Source organism: Halichoerus grypus, chromosome X (genome assembly GCF_964656455.1).
Source record: "Halichoerus grypus chromosome X, mHalGry1.hap1.1, whole genome shotgun sequence".
NCBI classification, from domain to species: Eukaryota; Metazoa; Chordata; class Mammalia; order Carnivora; family Phocidae; genus Halichoerus; species Halichoerus grypus.
Window position 1 is genome coordinate 95,179,464 of NC_135727.1, and position 23,670 is coordinate 95,203,133.

The following is a 23,670-nucleotide window of genomic DNA, read 5'->3' on the forward strand; positions in this document are numbered from 1 at the left end:
ATTGATAACGATACGTTAATTGTAGGGGACCTCAATACTCCACTCTCAGCAATGGACAGATCATCTAAGCAGAAAATCAACAAGGAAACAAGAGCTTTGAATGATGCATTGGACCAGATGCACATCATAGATACATACAGAACATTCCACCCTAAAACAACAGAACACTCATTCTTCTTGAGCACACATGGAACTTTCTCCAGAATAGACCATATACTGGATCACCAATCAGGTCTCAACTGATACCAAAAGACGGAGATTATTTCCTGCATATTCTCAGACCACAATGCTCTAAAACTAGAACTCAATCACAAGAAAAAATTTGGCAGAAATTCAAACACTTGGAAGCTAAAGACCACTCTGCTCAAGAATGTTTGGGTCAACCAAGAAATCAAAGAAGAACTTAAACAATTCATGGACATCAATGAGAACGAAAACACATCGGTCCAAAACCTATGGGATACTGGAAAGGCGGTCCTAAGGGGGAAATACATAGCCATCCAAGCCTCACTCAAAAAAATAGAAAAATCCCGAATTCACCAACTAACTCTACACCTTAAAGAACTAGAGAAAAAGCAACAAACAACGCCTAAGCCACGCATTAGAAGAGAAATAATTAAAATTAGAGCAGAAATCAATGAATTAGAAACCAGAAACACAGTAGATCAGATCAATGAAGCTAGAAGTTGGTTCTTTGAAAGAATTAATAAGATTGATAAACCACTGGCCAGACTTATCCAAAAGAAAAGAGAAAGGACCCAAATTAATAAAATTATGAATGAAAGGGGAGAGATCACGACTAACACCAAGGAAATAGAAACAATTATTAGAAATTATTATCAACAACTATATGCCAATAAACTGAGCAATCTGGATGAAATGGAGGCCTTCCTGGAAACCTATAAGCTGCCAAGACTGCAACAGGAAGAAATTGACAACCTGAATAGGCCAATAACCAGTAAGGAGATTGAAGCAGTGATCCAAAACCTCCCAAAAAACAAGAGTCCAGGGCCTGATGGATTCCCTGGGGAATTCTACCAAACATTCAAAGAAGAAATAATACCTATTCTACTGAAGCTGTTTCAAAAAATAGAAACAGAAGGAAAACTTCCAAACTCATTCTATGAGGCCAGCATTACCTTAATCCCCAAACCAGGCAAAGACCCCATCAAAAAGGAGAATTTCAGACCGATATCCCTGATGAATATGGATTCCAAAATCCTCAACAAAATCCTGGCTAATAGAATCCAACAATACATTAAAAGGATCATCCACCACGACCAAGTGGGATTTATCCCCAGGATGCAAGGGTGGTTCAACACTCGCAAATCAATCAATGTGATAGAACACATTAATAAGAGGAGGGAGAAGAACCATATGGTCGTCTCAATTGATGCAGAAAAAGCATTTGACAAAATACAACATCTTTTCCTGATTAAAACTCTCCAGAGTGTAGGGATAGAGGGAACATTCCTCAAGCTCATAAAATCCATCTATGAAAAACCCACAGCAAATATCATCCTCAATGGGGAAAAGCTGAGAGCCTTTCCCTTAAGATCAGGAACACGTGAAGGGTGCCCACTCTCACCACTGTTGTTCAACATAGTACTAGAAGTCCTAGCAACAGCAATCAGACAACAAAAAGAAATAAAAGGTATTCAAATTGGCAAAGAAGAAGTCAAACTCTCTCTTTTCGCAGACGACATGATACTTTATGTGGAAAACCCAAAAGACTCCACCCCCAAATTACTAGAACTCATCCAGCAATTCAGTAATGTGGCAGGATACAAAATCAATGCACAGAAATCAGTTGCTTTCTTATACACTACAACGCAACTGTAGAAAGAGAAATTAAAGAAACGATTCCATTTACAATAGCACCAAAAACCGTAAGATACCTTGGAATAAACCTAACCAAAGAGGTAAAGGATCTGTACTCTAGGAACTACAAAACACTCATGAAAGAAATTGAAGAAGACACAAAAAGATGGAAAAATATTCCAACCTCATGGATCGGAAGAATAAACATTGTTAAAATGTCTATGCTACCCAGAGCAATCTATACCTTCAATGCCATCCCGATCAAAGTTCCAATGACATTTTTCAAAGTGCTGGAACAAACAATCCTAAAATTTGTATGGAATCAGAAAAGACCCCGAATCTCCAAGGAGATGTTGAAAAAGAAAAACAAAGCTGGGGGCATCACGTTGCCCAATTTCAAGCTATATTACAAAGCAGTGATCACCAAGACAGCATGGTACTGGCACAGAAACAGACATACAGACCAATGGAACAGAATAGAGAACCCAGATATGGACCCTCAACTCTATGGTCAAATAATCTTTGACAAAGCAGGAAAAAACATGCAATGGAAAAAAGACAGTCTCTTCAATAAATGGTGCTGGGAAAATTGGACAGCCACATGCAGAAGAATGAAACTCGAACATTCTCTAACACCATTCACAAAGATAAACTCAAAGTGGATGAAAGACCTCAATGTGAGACAGGAATCCATCAAAATCCTAGAGGAGAACATAGGCAGTAACCTCTTTGACATCGGCCACAGCAACTTCTTTCAAGATACATCTCCAAAAACTAGTGAAACAAAAGCAAAAATGAACTTTTGGGCCTTCATCAAGATAAAAAGCTTCTGCACAGCAAAGGAAACAGTCAACAAAACAGAGGCAACCCACAGAATGGGAGAAGATATTTGCAAATGACACTACAGATAAAGGGCTGGTATCCAAAATCTGTAAAGAACTTCTCAAACTCAACACCCAAAAAACAAATAATCAAGTCAAAAAGTGGGCAGAAGAGATGAACAGACACTTCTCTGAAGAAGACATACAAATGGCTAACAGACACATGAAAAAATGTTCATTATCATTAGCCATCAGGGAAATCCAAATCAAAACCACACTGAGATACCACCTTACACCAGTTAGAATGGCCAAAATGGACAGGGAAAGAAACAACAAATGTTGGAGAGGTTGTGGAGAAAGGGGAACCCTCTTACACTGTTGGTGGGAATGCAAGTTGGTACAGCCACTTTGGAAAACAGTGTGGAGGTTCCTCAAAAATTTAAAAATAGAGCTACCCTATGACCCAGCAATTGCACTCCTGGGTACTTACCCCAAAGACACAGATGTAGTGAAAAGAAGGGCCATATGCACCTCAATGTTCATAGCAGCAATGTCTGCAATAGCCAAACTGTGGAAAGAGCCGAGATGCCCTTCAACAGATGAATGGATAAAGAAGATGTGGTCCATATATACAATGGAATATTACTCAGCCATCAGAAAAGATGAATACCCAACTTCTACATCAACATGGGACTGGAGGAGATTATGCTAAGTGAAATAAGTCAAGCAGAGAAAGTCAATTATCATATGGTTTCACTTATTTGTGGAACATAAGGAAAAACATGGAGGACATTAGGAGAAGGAAGGGAAAAATGAAGGGGGGGAAATCGGAGGGAGAGATGAACCATGAGAGACTATGGACCTGAGAAACAAACAGGGTTCTAGAGGGGAGGGGGGAGGGGGGAGGGGGGATTGGTTAGCCCGGTGATGGGTATTAAGGAGGGCACGTACTGCATGGAGCACTGGGTGTTATACGAAAACAATGGATCGTGGATCACTACATCAAAAACTAATGATGTATTGTATGGTGACTAACATAATAAAATTAAAAACTACAAAAAAATAAGTTCATAAATAAAATATTTACAAATGCAAAAAAAAAAGAAATTTTAATGAACATAAAAATATGTCTAAACCTAACTTTACGTATATTATTTTGTATTTAAATATGAACATGCAGAGTTAATCATTAGCTATGACATCTATCTATATATGACAAAATCTTAGCATACTTTCACTTTCTACCCTCCATATAACCCCTCAATACATACACACACACACACACACACACACAAACACACTTCTCATATTCAGTTGAGGTTCTTTGGAGTTTTCAGTCTAGACTAATATTAAATTTTGTGACGTAATGCATCAGCAAATATTTAAATAGGAGTAAAATTTTGCCACTGTGCTTGACAAAATGAAAAATAAATCTCAGGAAAGGAAGATACTGATCTCAAGAAAAACTAGAGATAGAGTAGATCTCTTTAAAGAAGTTTTTGTGAACTGCAAACTTTCTAACTCCTTGAATGTCCAAAACACTCTTTATCTTCACACTTGAAAAAATTATTTGTGCATGCAAATACATATATGTGAGTATATGCCATATATGTGTGCACAAATATGTACATGTATACACATGTACAAGGATGTTTTTAGCAGCATTATTCATAAAAGCCAAAAAGAGAAAACAACCCAAGTGTCCATCAGCTGATGACTACATGAACAATATTTGGTATATCCATTCAGTGGAATATTATTTGGCCATAAATAAAAATGATGTACTGAAACATGTTCCAATATGGATAGACCTTGAAAACATTATGCTAAGTGAAAGAAGCCAGGCACAAAAGGCCACAGATTGTAGTCCACTCATATTAAATGTCTGGAATAGGCAAATCCATTGAGACAAGGTCAATCAGTGGTTTCCAGGGGATAGAGGGAGTGTGGAAGTGGGAGGCATCTCAATGTTTTATTTTGTGGTGCTATAAATGTTTTGGAATTAGGTACTGGTAATAGTTGCACTAAATTGTGACTATGCTAAAAATCACTGAATTGTACATTTTTAAATGGTTAAAATGATGAATTTTATGTTATGTGAATTTTATCTAAAAAAATCTTCAAAAATTGCAAAATTAGCATAATATACCACAATCAGTGAAATGGTACAAATATTCAAGTAAAAATTTAATAATCTCTCCACTCCTTCCATTCTTCTGCTTCTTGAGCCTAGAAACTAATGTACACAGCCTGTTGGGAGTCCATTCACACTTTTTTATCCTGTCCATTCAAATATAAGTACATACATGTGCATGTGTATATGTATAAACACATAGTTTTCATTATATTATTTGTTTTAACATGGATAGAATCATACCATGTGCATTATATTACAGCTCATGGGCATCCTTCAAGTCAATAAATATGGCCTCATCTCATTCTTTTTTGACAGCTGTGTACTATTCCCTAGTGTGCACATTAGTCAGCATTCTTCAGAGAAACAGAACCAGTAGGGTATGTGTGTGTGTGTAAAGAGATTTTATTATAAGGAATTGGCTCACACAATTATGGAGGTTGACATGTTTCAAGGTCTGCATTTGGCAAGTTGGAGACCCAGGAAAGCCAATAGTGTAGTTCTGCTCTACGTCCTAAGGCCTGAGCTCCCAGAGAGCTGATGGTATAAGTTCCAGTCTGAGTGGTAGCAGGTTTGAGACACAGAAAGAGCCAATGTTTCAGTATGGCCCAAAGGCAAGAAAGAGTCTATGTCCCAGCTCAAAGGCAGTCAGGCAGGAGGAGTTCCCTCTCACTCAGCCTTTTATTTCTATTCAGGCCTTCAACAATCAGATAAGGTCCATCCACATTAGGAAGGGCAATCTGCTTTAGTCAAAGTTTATTGACTAATGTTAATCTCATTCAGGAACATCCTCACAGATATACCCAGAATATTTGAGCAAATATCTGGGGACCCCATGGCCCAGTCAAGCTGACATAAAATTAGCCATAATAGCATGGATATACTACTACAATTCATTCAACTGTTCAATATTGTGGACTTTCCAGTTCTTCCTAGATTTTTCACTACCACAAGTTTAGTGCAGGAAAACACACACACACACGTGTGTGTGTGCAAAGCAAAAGTTTGCTTTTCTGTAGAATAAATTCTAAAACTTCAGGATTGCTAAGTCAGGGATACGTACATTAAAAAAAACTTAAATAGATATTGACAGATTAGTTTCCAAAATTGTTGTAGCAATTCCCACATCCACAAGACATTATTTTATGCTTAAAGATCTAAGTCATTGTTTTGACATTCTGATGAGTGAAATTAGATTTAATTTGGGGTTTAATTTGCCTTTTCTAGGTTGCATTTACAGGGTATTTTGCCATACTTTCTCTTTTTGTTTTATAATGTCTTTAAATTCCTGGGTTTTTTTCCATTATGATTTCTAAATTCCTGACTTCCTTAGGATAATAATTCTCTCCTACTATAAAATTATGCAAATATTCTTCCAGTTTTAATATTTTTATTCTTTAAATTTAAATTCTGAATTCATCTGTAATTAATTTTTATACATGGTGTGAGGTGAGGATCTAGCCTTTTCACTCCAGATGGAAAGTCAGTTGTGCAAGCACCTTTACTCAAATAAATTCTCCATATTCTACTAAGTTGGAATAAAACCTTCATCAAATATAAAACCTTAACCTTCATTTGGATCTATCTCTGAACTTTTAATTCTATTTCACTGATCTGTTTGTTTATTCCTGTCTCATTTCAACATGATTTTGAATATAGTAGCTTTATAGATATCTGGTAAGGGGAGTTCCTTAGCCACTACTTTTTTTTTAAGATTTTATTTTTAAGCAATCTCTACACCCAATGTGGGGCTCCAGCTCACAACCCAAGATCAAGAGTCACATGCTGTACTGACTGAGCCAGCCAGTCACCCCCCTCCCCCCCAGCCACTATTTTTACTTTTCATAATTTCCTTGAGCAATCTTCAGCTATTATTCTTCCAGGTAACTTGTAAAATAGTTTTTTTATCCTAGTCACATAAAAGCAATGTTAATTAGAATTTCAATAATACTCATCATTAAGAGTTTATTTACAATTTTATATCGTATGAATACATTGTGTTTTCCCTTTCTGTGTTGTTTTACATTCTTCAATATGATTTTATAGATTTCTTCATGTGGTTTCTATACCTTTCTAATTAAATGTATTACTAGACAATTTCCATATTAAAATGGTTACTGCCTACATAGGTAAAAGGTATTGATTATAGTGTATATATGTATCTTGTTTAGGCTTTCACCAATTATTTTAAATTCATTTTAGCAGTTTTAAAGTCTCTTGAGATTTCTGGATAGAGGAACTAACCAACTACATCTCTCTATAGTTGTTGTAGAAATAGTTTCTCTTCCTTAGTCATAGATTTTTTTCATGTTTAATATTTTACCATGGGACTATACTAATTTTTAAGTCAAAAATAAAAGTTATTTCACGAAAAAAGCTGATTTTAAGGTTGATTTGTGCTAAAAATAAAAATCGTTTGCTTTTTCAGAAAAAAATAAATGCAAGGATTAATACAAGAGTTGAACTTCCAAATAAATAGGATCTCTGGCACCAGTAGGAACCATCACTATTGATTTGACTTACTGATTATGCTTATATTATTTAGAGTCAGTTTTCCAGATTTTAGTAATGGTGTCTTTGGTCAAATAAAAATGAAATAGATAAAAGGAAACGAACAAAGGGAAACAGATAATACAGACAAACTATTTAATGAATTCTAGGTCGTATGAAATATATGTAATTGTCACACCTACAGGAGAATACTCTAAGTTTATATTGCCATTCATTGCCTGATTCCTCATGATTAAAAGCATGCATTTGTGTGATAGTAGACATAGGGTTAGAAGTCCAATTAGTTACTATGAAATAGAGTAAAATCAGCAGGTTTACTTGAGGAGTGAAAAGAAGATTCAGACTTATTCCATCTCTGTGTAAATGACTGACCATTTCCCATCCTCTCATTATCTAAAATCTTTGGTCATGATCATGATCATCATCATTATCATCATGTTTCTAGTGGTTAAGAGAAATCATCACACTGTAATTAAAGAAGGAAAGAAATATTCAGTTTACATTTGAGAATATTCTGAAGAAAAGCCTTCATAGCTTTGAATTTAATGGATTTACTTTAAATATGTATTCTAAATAATTCTGGGTATACTAGACATACAAAACCAAAAAATGCTAACAATTAAAAGAATAACTCCATCTCACATATAAACAAATGTTGGCCATTTTTTATTATTGAAGTATAATTGGCATACAATGTTATATTAGTTTCAGGTGTGCAATATAGTGATTCAACAATCCTATATATTACTCAGTGCTCACCACAGTAAGAGTAGTCACCATCTGTCACCAGTGTAACTTTATTACAATATTATTAACTATATTCCCTATGCTGTACTTTTCATCTCCATGACTTAACTTATTTTATAACTGAAATTTGTATCTCTTAATTCCCTTCATCTATTTTGCCCAGCCCCCCCCACCTACCCTCTGGCAACCACCACTTTGTTCTCTGTATTTGAGGGTCTCTTTGTTTTACTGTTTGCTTATTCATGTGTTTTGTTTTTTAAATACCAGTCACACAGAGAGAGGCAGTGGCCACTATTTTTATGACTTGAAAGACGTCTGAGACAATAATTCCTAACATACAGAATGATATCTCCTTCCCCATCTCCCTACTCTATTCCCTGAAAATAGACAGTCACAACTTTAAAAATGTCTCCTACAACAATGAGTTTGTAGTTTGACTATTACATGTCTTAAGTGGTAGATTCATAGCAGTTTTATTTTGTTCAGCATTATGACTGATCGTGACAAGCTCCTCAAGAAAACATCCACACACTAAAGCCAAAAATATTAGTTTATCATTCCTCTCTACCCACAAGGCGAAGAATATCATGACCATTGGCAGCAATGGACGACAGATATACCACAGGCTGACCAGGGCACAGCACCTGCTTGGGTCTTGGTTCTGCTTACACTTGGGCATTGCCAGATATATGAATCATTATGAATTCTACCAGGGTAGTTCCTAAGTATCATCAGGACAACAGTCTATACCTTAGGCAACCAAAGTATTCAATGATGGGACAACTATTTTTAGGGGATCGACATATTTCTCAGCTGTTACACAGTTGTTTCCAGCTGCACATTCTATTCTCATTGCTGCCATCAGCTACATGACACTTCTTTGAGTTGAAATTCTAATATTCTTCATTCCCCAAGCATACTACACGAGCTCAGTATCCTGTTCCTAGTGATTCCAAACATCCTTGAGACCCTTCACAAGAGCTGCAATTAATTTTAAGAACTTTTTCACATTTTAAAATCTCCTATGGGGTGCCTGGGTGGCTTAGTCAGTTAAGCATCTTTTTGATGCTCTTTTTGGCTCAGGTCATGATCCCAGGGTCCTGGGATCGAGCCCCATGCTGGGCTCCCTGCTCAGCGGGGAGTCTGCTTCTCCCTCTCCTTCTGCTCCTCCACTGCCACTCATGCTCTCTCGCTCACTCACTCACTCTCTCTCAAATAAATAAATAAAATCATTTTTAAAATATCTCTTATGACTATTTAAATGCTGGTAATTGCCTAGAAAGTTAAGTGTAACTTCAAAGGAAAATCGATAAGCAATAATCTCACATACAGGAAACTGAGAAATCAAGTACAGATGTCCAAAGAGAGATCATACAGGATTTCACAGGGTGGCACCATCTGGGCAGAATCCCACAGTCTGGAGTCTGTTCTTCATATCTGCAGATCTGGCAAATTAATTTGTCAGTCTACTCTGCTGATCAGGGTCTCAGGGACAGACTAGAACTAACCAGACTTATAAGAGGCTGGTGTATAAATTGAATTCAAATAAATTCATTGCTAAAGAATAACCCATAAACTAGAGTGACCACATAATTTATTGTCTAAACTATGACACTTTTAAGATTGAAAAAAAGGGAACTATTAATAATTAGGCTGGGACAAGAGGTATAAACTGTAACTGTCTGGGACAAAACAGGACATATGGTCACTTTATCCATAACTCACTCATCTCTGTGGTCCAGTGCATTTCCTACTTTGTATCAAGGTCTCTGGGAAACTAAAATAATAATTTAAAAGTTGTGAGATCAGCATGAAGTTAGAGCCGAAGGAGATGGATAGTTCTGCCATGGATAAATCTATTGTAGTGGGGCAGGCAATCATAGTGCATCAGAATCTATTTGTTGACTGTAATATAAACATGTCCCTCAGGTCCAGTGTGTCTCCCCCTTTGGACATCATTTTTTATGACTCCCGGCTAGGTCCACTTTCCCCCATCTATTCAGATGGGATACAATGTGGTTGGTTAGAATTCAACTTTCTGAGTTATAAAAAACATTCCAGTCTTGCTTCCCTGAAGAGACACCCCTATTGCCTGGACTTGAGTATTTTCCAAATCTTAGCCACATCCACATCAACCATATCTTAATTAACAGCAACAGGTGTTTAATTTCATTAATTAAGTATTAGGAATAAAATTACCTTCTGAAAATGAAAGCAGGGAGAAGCAAATCCATAACAATATTTCTCTGCACTGATTTAGACAAGATTATATTAAAGCCATATGTAATTTATAGCTAAAATAAAACATTAAATGAGATCAAAGGGTTTGTCACGGCTATTCAAGATAGAGTAATTACCACCAAATTTAATGCAGGCTTGGTTGGTGATAAGTAAAGAAGATGTATGACAAATGGTTAAACAAGTGAACCTATAATTGGAGGAAGCAAAGCTTTGGCTTTTGTAAGATGTAGATGAGAATAACAAGTTTAATCAGAACTTAGCTTAGATACCGATAGCGAGCAACCTGTAAGCATGTGTTATAAACGCATCAACAAATTAGTAAAAGCCAAATCAAATGCTATTTAGAAAATAGCACTTGGAAGACATTGTGGGAGAGCATCATAAGAAAAGAGGAGTAAATTTTGTCCAAGAAACACTGCGAATATTAAGAATGCAATGGAATGTGCTGGTTAGTAGAAAATTTTGCAAATGAATTCAGAGGAAAGAAAAATGGAAATTGTTTTCTTGGTCAGAGACACTGAAGCTTACAGAGAAAGTAGAATGACTGATCTCAGTAATCAAGGAGTTTGGACATACACTGATTGTGCTTTATCCCAGTAAATCATCTTTTGAAGCCAGTTTTGGAAGGCAATGCTTCTATTCCACTGGATCCTGAGTCTAAAATGAATACCAGTGAGTGTTTGTAACATTAAAGACTGCAAGGGGAATTAAATAGGACTGAAAGGGCAACAGTAAAAATTCCAGGGCCAGGGAGGAGTAAACTTAAATCATTGAATGACAAAATCTTACACATACAATGAGAAATAAGAAATTGTATTGACAAAGAAGAAGGTTTTGGAAGAATCTAAACATCCATATTCCTACTCTACGACCACTGACACTAAGAGATGGTAAAACAAGAGCCCTCATCCATGCCTGCATTGCTTGATCTTGGTTTGGCCCCCTCCTTTGTCCTATAATCTATCCATTCAGAGGAGATGGCTCAGTGCCTTTCCTTCCTTTTATTCTGGAGAAAACTCATAGCGTGGCCTTCATACAGGAAAATAAGTATTTTTTCAACCTCATGGAAGAAAATACAATGATCCAAGCCTGTTGTAATCAAAATAGGATTGAGTTATGATGTAGTAATAAGCAGTCCCCAAGTTTCAGTAGATTAACACATGAAGTTTATTTCTTGAACACATAGGGCCTATTGTAGGTCAGGTGACCCACCAGTGCAACTGTCTTTTGTGATATGACCCAACAATGCAGGCTGCTTCAATCTTGCAGTTCCTCAATTTTAATGTACCACTCCAGGCTCATCACTGAAAGGGAAGGTTGAAGAGAGGTATTTCACTGTCAGTCCAGAAGAGACAACTTATTATTTCATTTTTTTCAAGTTTTTATTTAAATTACAGTTAGTTAATATAGAGTATAATATTAGTTTCAGGTGTACAAGACAGTGATTCAGCACTTCCCTACAACACCTGGTGCTCATCACAAGTGCCCTCCTTAATCCCCATCACCTATGTCACCCATCCCCACACCCATTTCCCCACTGGTAACCATCAGATTGTTCTCTATAGTTAAGAGTCTGTTTCTTTGTTTTCCTCTTTTCCCCCCTTATGTTCATTTGTTTTGTTTCTTAAATTCCACAAATGAGTGAAATCATATGGTATTTGTCTTTCTTTGACAGACTTATTTTGCTTAGCATAATACTCTCTACCTCCATCCACATCATTGCAAATGGCAAGATTTCACTCTTTTTTATGGCTGAATAATATTCCACTGTATGTATATACACCACTTCTTCTTTATCTTTTCATCAGTGGATGGACACTTGGGCTCTTTCCATAATTTGGCTATTGTAGATAATGCTATTATAAACATCCCTTCGAATTAGTATTTTTGTATCCTTCGAGTAAATACATAGTAGTGCAATTGCTTGATCATAGGGTAGTTCTATTTTTAACTTTGTGAGGAACTTTCATAGTGTTCTCCAGAGTGGCTCCACCAGTTCTCATTCCCACCAATAGTACAAGAGGGTTCCCCTTTCTCCACATCCTCACCAACACTTGTAGATTCCTGTGTTGTTAAGTTTAGCCATTCTGACTGGTGTGCGGTGATATCTCATTGTAGTTTTGATTTATATTTCCCTGATGATGAGTGATGTTGAGCATCTTTTCATGTGTCTGTTGGCCATCCATATGTTTTCTTTGGAAAAAAGTCTATTCATGTCTTCTGCCCATTTTTTAACTGGATTATTTGGGGGTTTTTGTTTTTGTTTTTGTTTTTTTAAGATTTATTTATTTATTCCAGAGAGAGAGAGAGAGCACGAGTGGGAGGGGCAGAGGGAGAGGGAGAGAGAATCCCAAGCAGACCCTGCACTGAACATGGAGCCCGACGCGGGGCTCGATCTCACCACCCTGAGATCATGACCTGAGCCAAAATCAAGAGTCATATGCCTAACTAACTGCACCACCCAGGTGCCCCTGGATTATTTGTTTTTTGAGTGTAGAGTTTTACTTTTTTTAACTTTTTTTAGGGGGTGATAGGGGCAGAGGGAGAGGGAGAGAGAGAATCTTAAGCAGGCTCCATGCCCTGCACAGAACCCAACACAGGGCTCGATCTCACAACCCTGAGATAATAACCTGAACCCAAATCAAGAGTCAGATGTTTAACCGACGGAGTCACCCAGATGCCCCTTGAGCATTGAGCTTTATAAGACAACTTATTACTTCTGCTCCTGGCCCATTAGCTAGCTGTAGATGCATGGCCTCACTAACTTCAAGGAGCTCAGTAGGGTATTGGTGAACATCGGAAGTATCAACGAGGAGTTTTCCATGTGTGATCTTTGATATACTAAGGAAATTTATGAAAATGTCTCCCTCTCTCCAAAGTGATTTTCAAGCCTATTGTTTTCCTAGGAATGCAAATAAAATTTAATTTGACCTGCCCACCCCCAAAATTAATTTGACCCTTCCTGCTGAGAAATGACAAGAGTGTTCCTGGTGGGATACTAACCTTCCCCTGAGACACTGAAACTCCAGTGCTCCAATAGGCAGGGAATTCCAAGAGCCTAGTTGTAGAATGTACAAACACATGGAAATGTTTCAAAAATATTTCATTTCGTGATATTAAAATGTAATATTAGGCCTTTGTAATACTTGGGAAATAATGTTCATTTTATGAGCAGAAAAAAGGGCAAAATCATCTAAGTATAGTAAAAAAAAATCGTATCATTATTAAAAGGAATTAATCTAACTTGCTCATTGCAAAGAAAGAGAAACCCTTATATACAGATAATATATAAGCAAACAAAAATCCTCTTCCATCTCCTGTTGCAAAAACCCATTCAGTGAGTAACTATGAATTAGAAATCAAAACAAACAGCTGGTATCTAGTCTTCTGAGTATGGGGCTTTGGGGTTGACTGTATCTAAATATGTGATACTCTTTGAGGAAGTCAACACAGTTATCTCCTTCTGTTAAAGGCATTATTTAGAAACAATCAGGCAGTAAACTTTTACAAAATATGCTGGAAGTCTCGATACAAGGAGTGTCATTTAACCTATTTGATGAAGGTTCAGGGAAGCACTTTGAGTGCTGTTAATTTGAAAAACAGTTTGTATACAATGAGCCTCAGTAAGAAGCAGTGTTCACAGATTTACCTATAAAACCATACACCTCTCCCTCTCAAATATTTATCCTGCCAAATTTAATTGGGCCAAAGCAGATAAAACTGTTCAAGCATGGAAACCAGTAATTGTTTGTAATTCATAAAGAGGATTATGCACATGCAATACTTCTAGACAAACTACCTGTCTGTAAAGGAACACAGTTACGACAGAGTGTCCTACAAATTTGTACTTTTCACGATATGTCCTGCCAAAGGGAGCACCAAATATGCACTTTTTAATAGTCTACTTCCTTCTAGCAATACAGCAAGCATCAGTGCCCCGGGGGAAGCGGTGATGACAACTCTTGCTTCTGTTCATCAGTACAGTACAGAATTTCAGGGGTCACGTCTCAGCTGTAAGCTCACACAGCAAGTGTCAGATTTAGTTTCTAAAGCTTCATCTGCATGCCTGGCAACTAAATCAGCAAGAGTCATCTATGCCCTGGTAAAGTTGGAACAAGACATATTTCTAGGTCTTCCATGCTGACAAGTTTCCCAAAGGTATTCACTGGAACAATTGTTGAAATTGTCCTTCCACTGTATGTAGACACAAGCCTAAGATCCAAGCAATAAGACAAGTGGTGTATCTATGAGATTAATCCATTCATGAATTTCCTCTAGTAAATTTGAGCGGGGCATCTGCCAAGTACCACATACTGTTCCTGGGCACATAATGGGATCAAGAGTAAAGACCCCACCAGTGCAGGCCACAAAACAACAATGTATGCTTTTGACAGTAAACAAATGAGAGTAAATAAGTGATTGTCCAATACTAGTTGTTTAGCTAGAAGACTTCTCTGGAACGGTAAGAATAGAAATGCTGTAAATAAAAATAAACAAAGTCAGTTTTGCCATTCCGGGAAATGGACAGTGGGGATATTTGCATATGGCTGCCGTGAAGCCATCTTGGGAGCATTTATTGGTACAGAGAAACTAATGATATCACTGCAACACCATGCCAAGAAATTTCTTCACAAATGTACAATGAAGCTTTCAGTAAATAAGCCATGAAAAGACCATATTTAAGGATAATAGAAAATGCCACAAACTTGAAATGCTTTGGAAGACTGGATTTAGGAGGAGGCTTTAGGAGAATTTACAAGAGCAGTAAACACTGATGCATTCACTACACATCTGCAGGGACTTCATTCCTCCGGACAGAAAAATATGCTTCCCACAAATTGTGACTCTATTATTTCACCATTAACTCTAGAATTTACATAAGTACAGGATCATTGCCCAGATCCAGCACACAGTTGGCACCATTCCAAACCTTGCAAGTAATTCTCAGGCCACTGAGGGGACCTTAACTCTGAAAGCCTGGAAATTATGCTTAATTAGTTTCCTTTTGTCATCAGTGGACAATAGATGATAAAAGGTAACATTTATACCTGTCAGGGACAACCCACCCAGGAGCAGGCTTCCTTGGAGTCAGCACTCAGAGAGGCAATCCTTCCGAGAGAGGAGTGATAAACTATTATTTGGTTGGAAGAAGGATATGCATTCATCTCGTGGTCAGCCTGCATGCTTTCCAGATTCATGTATTAATTTGCTTCCCAAATACATGGCTTCATTTCCCCTCATCATCCTCCTGGAGTGACCTTCCCTGAACTCTTGAGTGTGGATTGAGTTTTTCATCTCTTCTTTTCTGCCACATCCATCCTTTGGCGAATGCTTATTTTCTGACAGGGGGATTTAAGTTGTCCGCTCAGAGATGTTGTACAGAAATGGGTCTTGTGTCTGTACTGCAGTATATTCTTTTGAGTTTGGCTATAAACAGATATGCCCTAAAAATCAAGACAAAAGGGCAGAAGTCATAAGCCAGCTATCCAGCTGTCCCAGGACTCCTGAAAAAGAATCATCCCAAACATGACTACGATATGGAATCTATGAAATGACTGTGTTTTCCAGTCTAATTCTTGTTCATTTGGGGGGGATTTTAACCCCCGAAATCCAATGAATCTTGTTTACCAAATTAAAGATGTATCTTACGAGCCATTCAAACCTTTTCTTCCTTTTTGTCCTTTCCAGATTTGAGGCACCTGGAAGGCATGCTGGATTAGGAGGACCTTCATGAATCTGATGACCATTGGAGCCTTAACAAATCACCATGCCTTTGATGATAAAGTAGGAGAAGGAAGTCTTTAATTGGCTTCCGGTTGCTATCCTGAAGATCTCTTATTTACAGGTAGTTCTAGTGTGCATAGGAAGTGAGATGTGACTGGTCTGTAGTTAATGAAAGGTTTTAATTCCAAAATTACAGAATTCAATTAATGTCATGGGGTAAAAATGAGAAAAGGGAAGAAAGCCTTCCCTTTTATCATTCTAAGACATGTCAAAAGATGGGCATGTCTTCCTCTCTGTTTATCTCATCCAGAATAATTTCTACAAACCCTTTCCCTCTCTGTTCTCCCTGACCACCTCTAAAATGTGCTCAGCATACCTAGGAAAAGACATCTATTTTCCAAGTTGTTTTAATGCATAAAACTACATGTTTGATGTTCCCTTCATTTTTATAAGATTTTGGTGATATTCATATTAACTTCCTAACACATCTGTATGATTTTTCAATGGCTGAGATGATCCTAGTAAACCCAACACATTCACAATAAGGACAGTAATTTTAGCTGAGATCAAAGGATACATTTTACATGTCTTGATTAATATGTAGTTGACCAAGGCAGTACATATCCTACTTTTTCAAGGGAATCGAAGATTTCAAGCCTCTTGTATGTATTTTTAAGTAATCTAACCTGCTTGAGGTTCATTTTTTCTTGGTAACCATGTTCTCAGCTCAGTCTGGGATTTTGAACATAAATGATGATTTTTGAGAAAATCATAAGGTGAACCTCTTGGGTAAGAACAGAGGAATCTGCCAAGGATTGAATTGCTAATTGCACCCAATAACACAAAAGTCAGGTATGCCTGGGTTTCTAATGGGTACCCAACACTGTCCCAGTTTTTTCTCCAGATACAATACCAAGGATGGAACATCAATTTCCTATTATGAATGTTGTGGTTGCTGCTGTGCGTGCTCTGATCACATCAGGCTTCTAAAGAGGGAAGTGTGAGATGGAGGTTGGAATTTAAATGGTTATATCACCTCCCAACACCAGTCCCTTCATTTTCTGTGGTTGCAGCCCACAACTTGGTACCATCTTTAGGATTTCACTGAGCCTGAGCATCTTCTTCCTCCCTTCCTCCATCCCTGTGTCCCAGATCAACTGATTTTTCTACTGGGGCATTTTTCACTGATACAATGGATATAATTGGGGAGTCTTTGATGGAAGAACTTGAAAGAGTCATTAACTTCATTTTGCTTCATTTGTTTTCCAAGTCAAAGAATCCCAAAGAGAACTACTGTGAAAAATAAGAGCATCTTAATTGACTGCCTTAAAGCTATGCATTTCAGACATCACAGAGGCTGAGCTCTCCCTTGAGGATGGATGGATACGAAAATTCAACTATTATCTAAGGTTGGAGTCTCGCGCCCCCTACCCACCGCCCCAGCCTGTGCTCAGGTCTGCCCTATTCCTCTCACCTCCAATCTTCTGCCTTTGAGCATTGAGTCTTTGCAATTTAGAACCCTCCCTTTTCCTAGGAATTGAAGATTTCAGGCTTCTCTTGTGAGTATTTTAAAACAATCTTATCTGCTTGAGATTTACTTTTTCTTAGATATTTTTAGCTTGAGTAGGAGTCAAAGAAGAGTCCACCTAAATAAGTAGTATTTTACCATTTGCTTAATTAACTCATGGCATCTTTTTCATTGGGTTCAAACACAGGTTACACTATTTACCAGCTGGGTGACCTTCAGCAAGTTACTTAACTTAATTCCTTATTTATATCATAAGGATAATAATAATAGCTACCTCCTAATATTATTGTAAAGTTTAAATGAGTTGATAGGTTTAAAGTATTTAAAATGGTGATGGCCATATGGTAAACTCAATATTTGTTAGTGATTGTTATTATTACTAATAGGGCTATCATTTCTAAAGTTCAAGATAAAAGTCGGTTTTCAGGGTACTAGCTTTTTTGATATTAACAAAAACTATGAACATAGGCTATCTACCTATATGAAAAATAAAATATGCACTAATATTTTAATTTGTGTTCAACATTTTTTATAAAAGAAAGAAGATACAAATGAAGTTTTCTAAAGCAAGATCTTAGGAAATGAAACACGAGGCACTTTTATTTGTAGGAAAGGATGACGATAGATTAGTTAGAAAAAATTACACATAAAAAGGTTTAGTGTAATTACCAAATGCTTAGGATTGTATGAGATAAGAAAGTTGTGTAGGTTATTAATGCAGAATTTAGTGTGTGTGTGCACATGCATCAGGTAAGTGTTAGCTAAACATGGGCAAGACAATAACTATTGCCAGGTACTTTCATACTTGATCTTGCTCCACAATGACACTGTGAGATCCTTGGTTATGGATAAAAAATCTAAGGCCTAAATAGGCTAGGTCTTTAAACACAAATCTTCTGAATCTAGTATTCATTACTTTAGATTGAAGTCTGGTGCTCTTTAGACTCTACAATAATTATACCCATATTGGGCACAGGGGAGAGAAAAGAACAAGATAGACATGGTCCCTGCCTTCTTGAAGCTTCCAATTTAACAAAGAAGACAAACTTCAAAAAAGTAATTAGAAGTGTTAAAAAAAAATTAAGAGAACTTCTAGGTAGCTAAAGGCAGTGGTGGCCATAAAGCTATCAGTCTCCCACTATATCTCCCCCAAACAAGATGGGAAATGTAAACCTACACAAAAACCAAGCCTTCAGCATGACTTGAAGACATAAAATGCCAAAGCTTCAAAGAAAGTGTAGATAAAAAAAAATAGAAATTTCCAGATCCTAGTGCAATCTTCCATGCTGCCACCTCCCATGTGCCAGCCACAAGGCAAAAAGAGAAAAACTGTGGGAAAGATAGAAGGAGAAGGCTAGGGAGGGGGCACAGAACTGATCCAACATCAGCCTCAGAAAGATTAAGTCTACCTTAGTCTGAATATTCTAAGAAAGCATCTGAATAGATCAGAGCACGGATTACAAGGGAAGGAATCCAAAAGTCCTTATGGTTTAAGGGGGCAATCTTTGAAACACATAGCTTCTAGAAGAGAAAAAAAAGCAATAAAAGAGAAACTCCCCTTGGCAATTAGGTGGTGAAAAGGAAAAGAGCTAAAGGGGGAAATGCAGGGTCCTACAGGATAGAAGAAAAATATAAAACCAGAGGACATGTAGCCTTTCTAACCCCTACCCACACAAACAAACAGATCTGCTTAAAGTGTCTGGACTTTGTTATGGAGAGAGAAAGGACATCACTAAACTAGGAATCTTATGAAATACTCCAATACCCCAAAAAATGAACAAAAGGAAAATCAGCAAATCCACCTAGAACTGTTTTAAAAAATCAGAGAACAAAATTTCACCCACATGTGGATAAGTTTCCATAGGAAAAATAACCATATAGCAGAAGAAAATGGTAAGAAAAATATAATCAAACATACATTTGAGAATATGAAAAACCACCGTGTAAGAAATTTAAAAACTAAGAAAGGAGGGGTGCATGGGTGGCTCAGTCAGTTAAGCGTCTAACTCTTAGTTTTGGCTCAGGTCATGATCGCAGGGTAGTGAGATCAAGCCCCATGTTAGGCTCGTGATCTGCAGGGAGTCTGCTTGAGATTCTCTCCCTCTCCTTCTCCCTCTGCCCCTCCCTCCACTTGCTCTCTCTCTCTCTCTCCCTAAAGTAAATAAATAAATCTTTTTTAAAAACTAAGAAAGGAAAGAATAAAAAAAAAACAGGGAGATAAGAAAAGACAGTTGACTTAATTCATGAAAGAATTAAAGAAAAGACAAAATTATCTCAGAAATAACTAATTGTAAGGTACCCAAGGAAGAATAGATTCAAGTGAAATTTAATAAGGGGCAATGAAGAAAGACAAGCAAACAACCAAGATAATGATAAGGAGATAAAGAAAGAAGTAAAATTGATCATAGAGAAAGTAGGAAAAATGAATGACAGAAAAAGTGAGAATAATTTTATATTATCAGAGGCTACCCACCACAGTGAGTTAAACCCATTCACAACCAAATTAGAGCCTGTGAGAGATTTTGAACCAGAGGCACCTAGCTTGTCCATACCAGGATTTACATGCCACAGAGACTGTCAGATTAAAAAAAATTGTGGTTTTAAGCCACTAAGTTTTAGGGTAATTTGCTATATAGCAATAGATAGTGAATACAGATTTTTGTACTTGGATGTCTGGTACTGCCATAACAAATAACTAAAATATGCACATGGCATTGAAACTGGGCAATAAATTTTGAGGAGAGTACTAGTGAATGTTTAAAATGCCTTGAACACACTAAAACTTTGGACTTTGAGGAAGATGCTAGTGAGGGCTCAAGAGAAAGTAAGAAAAATGTTATTGGCAACTTGAAAAAAGGAGGTTCTCGTGATGTAGTAACAGAATGTAGCTGTTGTCTGCAGTTTGGGGAAAGTAGAAAATGTGCCTAATGAACTGGGTCATCTACCTAAGGCTGTTTCTAATATGTTGAAGGTGCCACCTGGTTGCTTCTTGCTGTTTATAATAAAATGTGAGAGGAGAGAATAAATTGAAAGACTGCTTTTAAAAAGGAGCCAGGATTTATGGTTTTGAAAATCCTCAGCCCCTACAAAGGCAAATAATTTTAAAATTAGGAAATGGTTTCGGAACAAAGATCAAATCCAGGGCACTTCTAAGAAAACATTGTCTAAAAATGAAGCCAAGGGTATGGCTGTAAAATCCCTTGTTAATACTTAAGAAATATCAGAAATATAGATCCTTAGAATTATTTCAGTCATACACAAGACCCTTTAAAGAGATTAAGGTTATACCTCACAGGTCCTTTAAATCAAAACCTTAAGGTTGTTGTCCCACAGCCCACTCTGCAGTAGCACAGGGTAGAGAAGGATTTATCTCAAAAAGATTTGTACATGTGGCTTTTCTCTAATGGAGTGAATCCCACTGAAATTTACAGAAGATCCGTATAGTTAATGAGAAAACTATATCAGCAAAAACACTGCCAGTTTGGATATAAGGGACAGATAGAAAACAAAATGAAAAGAGGCCCTTGGATTCTTAAAATTCTACTGGAAGCTAGCAGGCTGAGAAAAATCATTCAGCTGCAAATGCTGACTCAGAGGGTAAACCCAAAAGCTGACAAATAGCATCAAGAGCCCAAGCCTAATCAAGGAATATCCAACACTTGCTGGCTAGGTTCCAGGATTTCTGTGGACCCTCCTTTGTGTTTCCAGTCCCCCCACCCCTTTTAAATAGGAATATGAACAGTGTTTATGCTATGCCTGTCCCACAGTTATATGTTCGGTGTGTTGTGGGGAAGGCACATGTCTCTTTAAATTTACAGATCTGTAAAACGAGGAACTACACCCAAGTTGCTGCACCTGCACTGGATTTAGATGATGAACTTCTTAACTGTGAGTTGATACAGTAATGGTTTATAAATTTTGAGGACCTTGACAGGGGGTGAGTGTACTTTGCTATGAAAGGGAAGTGAATCATTGAGGGCAAGAGGGCAGACTGTGGTAGGCAGCCTCTCAGATGTTCCCAAAGATCCCTGTTTCCTCTGGATACTAAACTTATAATCTAAACTTATAACCAGTTTCTAATGAATAGTATATAGTAAAAGTAAAGGGATGTCACTTCCAAGATTAGGTTATAAAAAGATTATGGCCTCTGTCTCCCTTGCTCTCTGTCACTTGTTCTGAGAGAAAACAGCTGCCATGTCATGAGCTACCCTATAAAAAGGCTCACATGGTAAGGAACTGGAACCTCTAAACAACAGCCAGCAAGGTCTTAGGGTCTGAAAACAGTTATAAGAACTTGGAAGTGAATTCTCCCCCTTGAGGTGACCATGGTCCTGGCCAGCAACTTGAATACAGCCTTGTGAGAGACCATAAGACACAGGATCCTAGCTAAGGAACTCTGACTCCTGACTTACGGAAACTGTGTATAATAAGTGATTGTTGCTTTGAGCTGCTAAGTTGTGAAGTCATTTGTTTTTTTAGCAACAGATACCTAACACTCATTTATTAAAAGAAAAATATTTTTAATGTTCTTAGAAAACACTACCCAACTATATGCCATGGACATGAGACATACCTACAACTATGTGATTCAGAAAGCCAAAAACTGAAGGAATAAGGTATATTAAGCAAATGGAAACAAAAAGAGAGCAGGTATAGAGATTCTGATAGCAGGCATAGTTTAATTCAAGCCCCAAAACATCAAATGTGACTAAGGACATTTTTTGTGCTAAAAGCCATCATACAAAATGAAGATACAATGAAATGAACATTTATACACTAAATGACATAGCGACCACATTCAGGAAACAAAAACCATCATATATGCAAGAAAACATACGTAGACACACACTAATAATAAAAGACATTACTATAATACTCAGTACAAGACAGATTACATGGACAAAAGATATGTAAGGAGATAGAATCCCTGAACAACATAATAAGGTAGATGTTATGAATGTATATAGAATTGAACATCTTTTTTTAAAAGATTTCATTTTTAAGTAATCTCTACACAAAACACGAGGTTCATACAACCCGGACATCAGGTATTGTGTGCTTTACCAACTGAGTCAGCCAGGCGCCCCTACAACTGCACATCTAGATGTACATTCTGCTCAAGTATCCATGAGACATTGACAAAATATGACCATATATTAGGTCCCAAGGAAAACATCAGTAATTTCCATTTTATAGAAATATTACAAATAACATAACTGATCACAGCACAATAAAACTGGAAATTACTGAGTGCCTGGGTGGCTCAGTCAGATAAACGTGTGCTTTCAGCTCAGGTCATGATCCTGGGGTCCTGGGATCTAACCTTGGGTTGAGTTCCCTGCTCAGCAGGGAGCCTGCTTCTCCCTCTCCCTCTGCCCCTCCCCCTGCTTGTGCTGTCTCTCTGTCTCTCTCTCACAAACAAATTTTATTTATTTGCAGGGGAGGGGGAGCAGCAGGCAGAGGCAGAGGGAGAAGCAGGCTCCCCACTGAGCAAGGAGCCCGACATGGGGCTTGATCTCAGGACCCTGGCATCACACACGACCTGAGCCAAAGGCAGACCCTTAACCGACTGAGCCACCCAGGTGTCCCAATAGACAAAATCTCTTTAAAAAACTAGAAATTACTAACAAAACAAACAAATAAAACAAATTGGTTCTTCCACCTGGAAATGAAAAAGCCTTCTATCAAACAACTCCTGGGTGAAGGGGAAACACAGAATGAAATTACAGAATCTTTAAAAAAAAAGATAATGAAAACAGTACATATCAGAACCTATGGGATATATTTAAAGCAGTGATTGCAGGGAAATTCATAGCTTTTAAAACAACTAGGAAAAGAATAAAGTAAACCAAAAGAAAGCACAAGAAACTATAAAGATGAAAGCAGAGGTTGAGAACAGGAAACATGACCTTAAAAGCAGAGATTGAGAATAGAAAGCAATAGACCTCATTAATAAAACAAAATCCAATTGTTTAAAGAAAAATAACAAAACAGACACATCACTAGCTAACTTATTCGAAAACAAAAAAAGATAAAGCACAGATATATAAAATAAGAAATGACAAGGACATTTTTTGTGCTAAAATGTCCTTCAACCATTGAAACAGAAGATAACAAATTTTTTTTTTAAATCATGAGACTAC

The 23,670-nt window shown here is 37.3% G+C and overlaps 1 long non-coding RNA gene across 1 annotated transcript in view; it reads left to right on the forward strand.

Annotated features, from left to right (window-relative positions):
- LOC118538964 (uncharacterized) overlaps nt 1–16,175 on the forward strand; it is a 198,514-nt gene extending 182,339 nt beyond the window's left edge. Inside the window, exon 4 of the long non-coding RNA XR_013444623.1 lies at nt 15,964–16,175. This is a non-coding gene — a long non-coding RNA (uncharacterized LOC118538964). The remainder of the gene's footprint in view (nt 1–15,963) is intronic.
- The last annotated feature ends 7,495 nt before the right edge of the window (nt 16,176–23,670 follow it).